This window comes from Leptodactylus fuscus, chromosome 10 (assembly GCF_031893055.1).
Source record: "Leptodactylus fuscus isolate aLepFus1 chromosome 10, aLepFus1.hap2, whole genome shotgun sequence".
NCBI lineage: Eukaryota > Metazoa > Chordata > Amphibia > Anura > Leptodactylidae > Leptodactylus > Leptodactylus fuscus.
Window position 1 is genome coordinate 66,307,339 of NC_134274.1, and position 12,639 is coordinate 66,319,977.

Genomic DNA, 12,639 nt, shown 5'->3' on the forward strand with positions numbered 1-12,639 from the left:
TGATTTGAAAATAGCCAATCATGTAACCCCATGATTTTTAAATAGCCAATCATGTAACCCCGTGATTTGAACATACCTAATCATGTAACCCCGTGATTTGTACATAGCCAATCATGTAACCCCGTGATTTGCACATAGCCAATCATGTAACCCCGTGATTTGTATATAGCCAATCATGTAACCCCGTGATTTGTAAATAGCCAATCATGTAACCCCGTGATTTGTAAATAGCCAATCATGTAACCAGATGAATTGTAAATAGCCAATCATGTAACCCCGTGATTTGTAAATAGCCAATCATGTAACCCCGTGATTTGTAAATAGCCAATCATGTAACCCCGTGATTTTTAAATAGCCAATCATGTAACCCCGTGATTTTTAAATAGCCAATCATGTAACCCCGTGATTTTTAAATAGCCAATCATGTAACCCCGTGATTTGAACATAACCAAACATGTAACCCCGTGATTTGAACATAGCCAATCATGTAACCCCGTGATTTGTAAACAGCCAATCATGTAACCCCGTGATTTGTAAATAGCCAATTATGGAACCCCGTGATTTGTACATAGCCAATCATGTAACCCCGTGATTTGGAAATAGCCAATCATGTAACCCCATGATTTGTAAATAGCCAATCATGTAACTCTGTGATTAGTAAATATCCAATCATGTAACCCCGTGATTTGTAAATAGCCAATCATGTAACCCCGTGATTTGTACATAGCCAATCATGTAACCCCGTGATTTGTACATATCCAATCATGTAACCCCGTGATTTGTAAATAGCCAATCATATAACCCCGTGATTTGTACATAGCCAATCATGTAACCCCGTGATTTGTAAATAGCCAATCATGTAACCCCGTGATTTGTAAATAGCCAATCATGTAACCCCGTGATTTGTAAATAGCCAATCATGTATCCCTGTGATTTGTAAATAGCCAATCATGTAACCCCGTGATTTTTAAATAGCCAATCATGTAACCCCGTGATTTGTAAATAGCCAATCATGTAACCCCGTGATTTGTAAATAGCCAATCATGTAAACCCCGTGATTTGTAAATAGCCAATCATGTAACCCCGTGATTTGTAAATAGCCAATCATGTAACCCCGTGATTTGTAAATAGCCAATCATGTAACCCCGTAATTTGTAAATAGTCAATCATGTAACCCTGTGATTTTTACATAGCCAATCATGTAACCCCGTGATTGGTAAATAGCCAATCATGTAACCCCATGATTTGTAAATAGTCAATCATGTAACTCCGTGATTTGTACATAGCCAATCATGTAACCCCGTGATTTGTAAATAGCCAATCATGTAACCCCGTGATTTGTAAATAGCCAATCATGTAACCCCTGATTTGTAAATAGCCAATCATGTAACCCCGTGATTTGTACATAGCCAATCATGTAACGCCGTGATTTGTAAATAGTCAATCATGTAACCCAGTGATTTGTACATAGCCAATCATGTAACCCCGTGATTTGTAAATAGCCAATCATGTAACCCCGTGATTTGTAAATAGCCAATCATGTAACCCTATGATTTGTAAATAGCCAATCATGTAACCCCGTGATTTGTAAATAGCCAATCATGTAACCCCGTGATTTGTAAATAGCCAATCATGTAATCCCGTGATTTATAAATAGCCAATCATGTAACCCCGTGATTTGTAAATAGCCAAACATGTAACCCCGTGATTTATAAATAGCCAATCATGTAACCCCGTGATTTGTACATAGCCAATCATGTAACCCCGTGATTTTTAAATAGCCAATCATGTAACCCCGTGATTTGAACATACCCAATCATGTAACCCCGTGATTTTTAAATAGCCAATCATGTAACCCCGTGATTTGACCATACCCAATCATGTAACCCCGAGATTTGTACATAGCCAATCATGTAACCACGTGATTTGTACATAGCCAATCATGTAACCCCGTGATTTGTACATAGCCAATCATATAACCCCGTGATTTGTAAATAGCCAATCATGTAACTCCGTGATTTGTACATAGCCAATCATGTAACCTCGTGATTTTTAAATAGCCAATCATGTAACCCCGTGATTTGTACATAGCCAATCATGTAACCCCGTGATTTGTAAATAGCCAATCATGTAACCCCATGATTTGTAAATAGCCAATCATGTAACTCCGTGATTTGTACATAGCCAATCATGTAACCCCGTGATTTGTAAATAGCCAATCATGTAACCCGTGATTTGTACATAGCCAATCATGTAACCCCGTGATTTGTAAATAGCCAATCATGTAACCCCGTGATTTGTAAATAGTCAATCATGTAACCCAGTGATTTGTAAATAGCCAATCATGTAACCCCGTGATTTGTAAATAGCCAATCATGTAACCCCGTGATTTGTACATAGCCAATCATGTAACCCTATGATTTGTAAATAGCCAATCATGTAACCCCGTGATTTGTAAATAGCCAATCATGTAACCCCGTGATTTGTAAATAGCCAATCATGTAATCCCGTGATTTATAAATAGCCAATCATGTAACCCCGTGATTTGTAAATAGCCAAACATGTAACCCCGTGATTTATAAATAGCCAATCATGTAACCCTGTGATTTGTACATAGCCAATCATGTAACCCCGTGATTTTTAAATAGCCAATCATGTAACCCCGTGATTTGAACATACCCAATCATGTAACCCCGTGATTTTTAAATAGCCAATCATGTAACCCCGTGATTTGACCATACCCAATCATGTAACCCCGTGATTTGTACATAGCCAATCATGTAACCCCGTGATTTTTACATAGCCAATCATGTAACCCCGTGATTTGTACATAGCCAATCATGTAACCCCGTGATTTGTAAATAGCCAATCATGTAACCCCGTGATTTGTACATAGCCAATCATGTAACCTCGTGATTTGCAAATAGCCAATCATGTAACCCCGTGATTTGTACATAGCCAATCATGTAACCCCGTGATTGGTAAATAGCCAATCATGTAACCCCATGATTTGTAAATAGCCAATCATGTAACTCCGTGATTTGTACATAGCCAATCATGTAACCCCGTGATTTGTAAATAGCCAATCATGTAACCCGTGATTTGTACATAGCCAATCATGTAACCCCGTGATTTGTAAATAGCCAATCATGTATCCCCGTGATTTGTACATAGCCAATCATGTAACCCCGTGATTTATACATAGCCAATCATGTAACCCCGTGATTTATAAATAGCCAATCATGTAACCCCGTGAGTTGTACATAGCCAATCATGTAACCCCGTGATTTATAAATAGCCAATCATGTAACCCCGTGATTTGTAAATACCTAATCATGTAACTCCGTGATTTGTAAATAGCCAATCATGTATCCCCGTGATTTGTAAATAGCCAATCATGTAACCCCGTGAGTTGTACATAGCCAATCATGTAACCCCGTGATTTATAATTAGCCAATCATGTAACCCCGTGATTTGTAAATAGCCAATCATGTAACTCCGTGATTTGTAAATAGCCAATCATGTATCCCCGTGATTTGTAAATAGCCAATCATGTAACCCCGTGATTTGTACATAGCCAATCATGTAATCCCGTGATTTATAAATAGCCAATCATGTAACCCCGTGATTTGTACATAGTCAATCATGTAACCCCGTGATTTGTAAAAAGCCAATCATGCAACCCCGTGATTTGTAAATAGCCAATCATGCAACCCCGTGATTTGTAAATAGCCAATCATGTAACCCCGTGATTTGTAAATAGCCAATCATGTAACCCCGTGATTTGTAAATAGCCAATCATGTAACCCCGTGATTTGTAAATAGCCAATTATGTAAACCCCGTGATTTGTAAATAGCCAATCATGTAACCCTGTGATTTGTAAATAGCCAATCATGTAACCCCGTGATTTGTAAATAGCCAATCATGTAACCCCGTGATTTGTAAATAGCCAATCATGTAACCCCGTGATTTGTAAACAGCCAATCATGTAACCTCCTGATTTGTAAATAGCCAAACATGCAACCCCGTGATTTGTAAATAGCCAATCATGTAATCCCGTGATTTATGAATAGCCAATCATGTAACCCCGTGATCTGTAAATAGCCAAACATGTAACCCCGTGATTTATAAATAGCCAATCATGTAACCCCGTGATTTGTACATAGCCAATCATGTAACCCCGTGATTTTTAAATAGCCAATCATGTAACCTCGTGATTTGAACATACCCAATCATGTAACCCCGTGATTTTTAAATAGCCAATCATGTAACCCCGTGATTTGACCATACCCAATCATGTAACCCCGTGATTTGTACATAGCCAATCATGTAACCCCGTGATTTGTACGTAGACAATCATGTAACCCCGTGATTTGTACATAGCCAATCATGTAACCTCGTGATTTGTAAATAGCCAATCATGTAACCCCGTGATTTGTACATAGCCAATCATGTAACCCCGTGATTGGTAAATAGCCAATCATGTAAACCCATGATTTGTAAATAGCCAATCATGTAACTCCGTGATTTGTACATAGCCAATCATGTAACCCCGTGATTTGTAAATAGCCAATCATGTAACCCGTGATTTGTACATAGCCAATCATGTAACCCCGTGATTTGTAAATAGCCAATCATGTATCCCCGTGATTTGTACGTAGCCAATCATGTAACCCCGTGAATTATACATAGCCAATCATGTAACCCCGTGATTTATAAATAGCCAATCATGTAACCCCGTGAGTTGTACATAGCCAATCATGCAACCCCGTGATTTATAAATAGCCAATCATGTAACCCCGTGATTTGTAAATAGCCAATCATGTAACCCCGTGATTTGTAAACAGCCAATCATGTAACCCCCTGATTTGTAAATAGCCAAACATGCAACCCCGTGATTTGTAAATAGCCAATCATGTAATCCCGTGATTTATGAATAGCCAATCATGTAACCCCGTGATCTGTAAATAGCCAAACATGTAACCCCATGATTTATAAATAGCCAATCATGTAACCCCGTGATTTGTACATAGCCAATCATGTAACCCCGTGATTTTTAAATAGCCAATCATGTAACCTCGTGATTTGAACATACCCAATCATGTAACCCCGTGATTTGTACATAGCCAATCATGTAACCCCGTGATTTGTACGTAGACAATCATGTAACCCCGTGATTTGTACATAGCCAATCATGTAACCTCGTGATTTGTAAATAGCCAATCATGTAACCCCGTGATTTGTACATAGCCAATCATGTAACCCCGTGATTGGTAAATAGCCAATCATGTAAACCCATGATTTGTAAATAGCCAATCATGTAACTCCGTGATTTGTACATAGCCAATCATGTAACCCCGTGATTTGTAAATAGCCAATCATGTAACCCGTGATTTGTACATAGCCAATCATGTAACCCCGTGATTTGTAAATAGCCAATCATGTATCCCCGTGATTTGTACATAGACAATCATGTAACCCCGTGATTTATACATAGCCAATCATGTAACCCCGTGATTTATAAATAGCCAATCATGTAACCCCGTGAGTTGTACATAGCCAATCATGTAACCCCGTGATTTATAAATAGCCAATCATGTAACCCCGTGATTTGTAAATACCTAATCATGTAACTCCGTGATTTGTAAATAGCCAATCATGTATCCCCGTGATTTGTAAATAGCCAATCATGTAACCCCGTGAGTTGTACATAGCCAATCATGTAACCCCGTGATTTATAATTAGCCAATCATGTAACCCCGTGATTTGTAAATAGCCAATCATGTAACTCCGTGATTTGTAAATAGCCAATCATGTATCCCCGTGATTTGTAAATAGCCAATCATGTAACCCCGTGATTTGTACATAGCCAATCATGTAATCCCGTGATTTATAAATAGCCAATCATGTAACCCCGTGATTTGTACATAGTCAATCATGTAACCCCGTGATTTGTAAAAAGCCAATCATGCAACCCCGTGATTTGTAAATAGCCAATCATGCAACTCCGTGATTTGTAAATAGCCAATCATGTAACCCCGTGATTTTTAAATAGCCAATCATGTAACCCCGTGATTTGTAAATAGCCAATCATGTAACCCCGTGATTTGTAAATAGCCAATTATGTAAACCCCGTGATTTGTAAATAGCCAATCATGTAACCCTGTGATTTGTAAATAGCCAATCATGTAACCCCGTGATTTGTAAATAGCCAATCATGTAACCCCGTGATTTGTAAATAGCCTATCATGTAACCCCGTGATTTGTAAACAGCCAATCATGTAACCCCCTGATTTGTAAATAGCCAAACATGCAACCCCGTGATTTGTAAATAGCCAATCATGTAATCCCGTGATTTATGAATAGCCAATCATGTAACCCCGTGATCTGTAAATAGCCAAACATGTAACCCCGTGATTTATAAATAGCCAATCATGTAACCCCGTGATTTGTACATAGCCAATCATGTAACCCCGTGATTTTTAAATAGCCAATCATGTAACCTCGTGATTTGAACATACCCAATCATGTAACCCCGTGATTTTTAAATAGCCAATCATGTAACCCCGTGATTTGACCATACCCAATCATGTAACCCCGTGATTTGTACATAGCCAATCATGTAACCCCGTGATTTGTACGTAGACAATCATGTAACCCCGTGATTTGTACATAGCCAATCATGTAACCTCGTGATTTGTAAATAGCCAATCATGTAACCCCGTGATTTGTACATAGCCAATCATGTAACCCCGTGATTGGTAAATAGCCAATCATGTAAACCCATGATTTGTAAATAGCCAATCATGTAACTCCGTGATTTGTACATAGCCAATCATGTAACCCCGTGATTTGTAAATAGCCAATCATGTAACCCGTGATTTGTACATAGCCAATCATGTAACCCCGTGATTTGTAAATAGCCAATCATGTATCCCCGTGATTTGTACGTAGCCAATCATGTAACCCCGTGAATTATACATAGCCAATCATGTAACCCCGTGATTTATAAATAGCCAATCATGTAACCCCGTGAGTTGTACATAGCCAATCATGCAACCCCGTGATTTATAAATAGCCAATCATGTAACCCCGTGATTTGTAAATAGCCAATCATGTAACCCCGTGATTTGTAAACAGCCAATCATGTAACCCCCTGATTTGTAAATAGCCAAACATGCAACCCCGTGATTTGTAAATAGCCAATCATGTAATCCCGTGATTTATGAATAGCCAATCATGTAACCCCGTGATCTGTAAATAGCCAAACATGTAACCCCATGATTTATAAATAGCCAATCATGTAACCCCGTGATTTGTACATAGCCAATCATGTAACCCCGTGATTTTTAAATAGCCAATCATGTAACCTCGTGATTTGAACATACCCAATCATGTAACCCCGTGATTTTTAAATAGCCAATCATGTAACCCCGTGATTTGACCATACCCAATCATGTAACCCCGTGATTTGTACATAGCCAATCATGTAACCCCGTGATTTGTACGTAGACAATCATGTAACCCCGTGATTTGTACATAGCCAATCATGTAACCTCGTGATTTGTAAATAGCCAATCATGTAACCCCGTGATTTGTACATAGCCAATCATGTAACCCCGTGATTGGTAAATAGCCAATCATGTAAACCCATGATTTGTAAATAGCCAATCATGTAACTCCGTGATTTGTACATAGCCAATCATGTAACCCCGTGATTTGTAAATAGCCAATCATGTAACCCGTGATTTGTACATAGCCAATCATGTAACCCCGTGATTTGTAAATAGCCAATCATGTATCCCCGTGATTTGTACGTAGCCAATCATGTAACCCCGTGAATTATACATAGCCAATCATGTAACCCCGTGATTTATGAATAGCCAATCATGTAACCCCGTGAGTTGTACATAGCCAATCATGCAACCCCGTGATTTATAAATAGCCAATCATGTAACCCCGTGATTTGTAAATAGCCAATCATGTAACCCCGTGATTTGTAAATAGCCAATCATGTATCCCTGTGATTTGTAAATAGCCAATCATGTAACCCTGTGATTTGTACATAGCCAATCATGTAATCCCGTGATTCATAAATAGCCAATCATGTAACCCCGTGATTTGTACATAGTCAATCATGTAACCCCGTGATTTGTAAAAAGCCAATCATGCAACCCCGTGATTTGTAAATAGCCAATCATGCAACCCCGTGATTTGTAAATAGCCAATCATGTAACCCCGTGATTTTTAAATAGCCAATCATGTAACCCCGTGATTTGTAAATAGCCAATCATGTAACCCCGTGATTTGTAAATAGCCAATCATGTAAACCCCGTGATTTGTAAATATCCAATCATGTAACCCCGTGATTTGTAAATAGCCAATCATGTAACCCCGCAATTTGTAAATAGTCAATCATGTAACCCAGTGATTTGCAAATAGCCAATCATGTAACCCCGTGATTTGTAAATAGCCAATCATGTAACCACGTAATTTGTAAATAGTCAATCATGTAACCCCGTGATTTGTAAATAGCCAATCATGTAACCCCTGATTTGTAAATAGCCAATCATGTAACCCCGTGATTTGTACATAGCCAATCATGTAATGCCGTGATTTGTAAATAGTCAATCATGTAACCCAGTGATTTGTACATAGCCAATCATGTAACCCCGTGATTTGTAAATAGCCAATCATGTAACCCCGTGATTTGTAAATAGCCAATCATGTAACCCTATGATTTGTAAGTAGCCAATCATGTAACCCCGTGATTTGTAAATAGCCAATCATGTAACCCCGTGATTTGTAAATAGCCAATCATGTAATCCCGTGATTTATAAATAGCCAATCATGTAACCCCGTGATTTGTAAATAGCCAAACATGTAACCACGTGATTTATAAATAGCCAATCATGTAACCCCGTGATTTGTACATAGCCAATCATGTAACCCCGTGATTTTTAAATAGCCAATCATGTAACCCCGTGATTTGAACATACCCAATCATGTAACCCCGTGATTTTTAAATAGCCAATCATGTAACCCCGTGATTTGACCATACCCAATCATGTAACCCCGTGATTTGTACATAGCCAATCATGTAACCCCGTGATTTGTACATAGCCAATCATGTAACCCCGTGATTTGTACATAGCCAATCATATAACCCCGTGATTTGTAAATAGCCAATCATGTAACCCCGTGATTTGTACATAGCCAATCATGTAACCTCGTGATTTGTAAATAGCCAATCATGTAACCCCGTGATTTGTACATAGCCAATCATGTAACCCCGTGATTTGTAAATAGCCAATCATGTAACCCCATGATTTGTAAATAGCCAATCATGTAACTCCGTGATTTGTACATAGCCAATCATGTAACCCCGTGATTTGTAAATAGCCAATCATGTAACCCGTGATTTGTACATAGCCAATCATGTAACCCCGTGATTTGTAAATAGCCAATCATGTATCCCCGTGATTTGTACATAGCCAATCATGTAACCCCGTGATTTGTAAATAGTCAATCATGTAACCCAGTGATTTGTACATAGCCAATCATGTAACCCCGTGATTTGTAAATAGCCAATCATGTAACCCCGTGATTTGTACATAGCCAATCATGTAACCCTATGATTTGTAAATAGCCAATCATGTAACCCCGTGATTTGTAAATAGCCAATCATGTAACCCCGTGATTTGTAAATAGCCAATCATGTAATCCCGTGATTTATAAATAGCCAATCATGTAACCCCGTGATTTGTAAATAGCCAAACATGTAACCCCGTGATTTATAAATAGCCAATCATGTAACCCCGTGATTTGTACATAGCCAATCATGTAACCCCGTGATTTTTAAATAGCCAATCATGTAACCCCGTGATTTGAACATACCCAATCATGTAACCCCGTGATTTTTAAATAGCCAATCATGTAACCCCGTGATTTGACCATACCCAATCATGTAACCCCGTGATTTGTACATAGCCAATCATGTAACCCCGTGATTTTTACATAGCCAATCATGTAACCCCGTGATTTGTACATAGCCAATCATGTAACCCCGTGATTTGTAAATAGCCAATCATGTAACCCCGTGATTTGTACATAGCCAATCATGTAACCTCGTGATTTGCAAATAGCCAATCATGTAACCCCGTGATTTGTACATAGCCAATCATGTAACCCCGTGATTGGTAAATAGCCAATCATGTAACCCCATGATTTGTAAATAGCCAATCATGTAACTCCGTGATTTGTACATAGCCAATCATGTAACCCCGTGATTTGTAAATAGCCAATCATGTAACCCGTGATTTGTACATAGCCAATCATGTAACCCCGTGATTTGTAAATAGCCAATCATGTATCCCCGTGATTTGTACATAGCCAATCATGTAACCCCGTGATTTATACATAGCCAATCATGTAACCCCGTGATTTATAAATAGCCAATCATGTAACCCCGTGAGTTGTACATAGCCAATCATGTAACCCCGTGATTTATAAATAGCCAATCATGTAACCCCGTGATTTGTAAATACCTAATCATGTAACTCCGTGATTTGTAAATAGCCAATCATGTATCCCCGTGATTTGTAAATAGCCAATCATGTAACCCCGTGAGTTGTACATAGCCAATCATGTAACCCCGTGATTTATAATTAGCCAATCATGTAACCCCGTGATTTGTAAATAGCCAATCATGTAACTCCGTGATTTGTAAATAGCCAATCATGTATCCCCGTGATTTGTAAATAGCCAATCATGTAACCCCGTGATTTGCACATAGCCAATCATGTAATCCCGTGATTTATAAATAGCCAATCATGTAACCCCGTGATTTGTACATAGTCAATCATGTAACCCCGTGATTTGTAAAAAGCCAATCATGCAACCCCGTGATTTGTAAATAGCCAATCATGCAACCCCGTGATTTGTAAATAGCCAATCATGTAACCCCGTGATTTTTAAATAGCCAATCATGTAACCCCGTGATTTGTAAATAGCCAATCATGTAACCCCGTGATTTGTAAATAGCCAATTATGTAAACCCCGTGATTTGTAAATAGCCAATCATGTAACCCTGTGATTTGTAAATAGCCAATCATGTAACCCCGTGATTTGTAAATAGCCAATCATGTAACCCCGTGATTTGTAAATAGCCAATCATGTAACCCCGTGATTTGTAAACAGCCAATCATGTAACCCCGTGATTTGTAAATAGCCAAACATGCAACCCCGTGATTTGTAAATAGCCAATCATGTAATCCCGTGATTTATGAATAGCCAATCATGTAACCCCGTGATCTGTAAATAGCCAAACATGTAACCTTGTGATTTATAAATAGCCAATCATGTAACCCCGTGATTTGTACATAGCCAATCATGTAACCCCGTGATTTTTAAATAGCCAATCATGTAACCCCGTGATTTGACCATACCCAATCATGTAACCCCGTGATTTGTACATAGCCAATCATGTAACCTCGTGATTTGTAAATAGCCAATCATGTAACCCCGTAATTTGTAAATAGTCAATCATGTAACCCTGTGATTTGTACATAGCCAATCATGTAACCCCGTGATTTGTGAATAGTCAATCATGAAACCCCGTGATTTGCACATTGCCAATCATGTAACCCCGTGATTCGTATATAGCCAATCATGTAACCCCGTGATTGGTAAATAGCCAATCATGTAACCCCATGATTTGTAAATAGCCAATCATGTAACTCCGTGATTTGTACATAGCCAATCATGTAACCCCGTGATTTGTAAATAGCCAATCATGTAACCCGTGATTTGTACATAGCCAATCATGTAACCCCGTGATTTGTAAATAGCCAATCATGTATCCCCGTGATTTGTACATAGCCAATCATGTAACCCCGTGATTTATACATAGCCAATCATGTAACCCCATAATTTATAAATAGCCAATCATGTAACCCCGTGATTTATAAATAGCCAATCATGTAACCCCGTGATTTGTAAATAGCCAATCATGTAACCCCATGATTTGTAAATAGCCAATCATGTATCCCCGTGATTTGTAAATAGCCAATCATGTAACCCCGTGATTTGTACATAGCCAATCATGTAATCCCGTGATTTATAAATAGCCAATCATGTAACCCGTGATTTGTACATAGTCAATCATGTAACCCCGTGATTTGTAAAAAGCCAATCATGCAACCCCGTGATTTGTAAATAGCCAATCATGCAACCCCGTGATTTGTAAATAGCCAATCATGTAACCCCGTGATTTTTAAATAGCCAATCATGTAACCCCGTGATTTGTAAATAGTCAATCATGTAACCCCGTGATTTGTAAATAGCCAATCATGTAACCCCGTGATTTGTAAATAGCCAATCATGTAAACCCCGTGATTTCTAAATAGCCAATCATGTAACCCCGTGATTTGTAAATAGCCAATCATGTAACCCCGTGATTTGTAAATAGTCAATCATGAAACCCAGTGATTTGTACATAGCCAATCAATGTAACCCCGTGATTTGTAAATAGCCAATCATGTAACCCCGTGATTTGTACATTGCCAATCATGTAACCCCGTGATTCGTATATAGCCAATCATGTAACCCCGTGATTGGTAAATAGCCAATCATGTAAC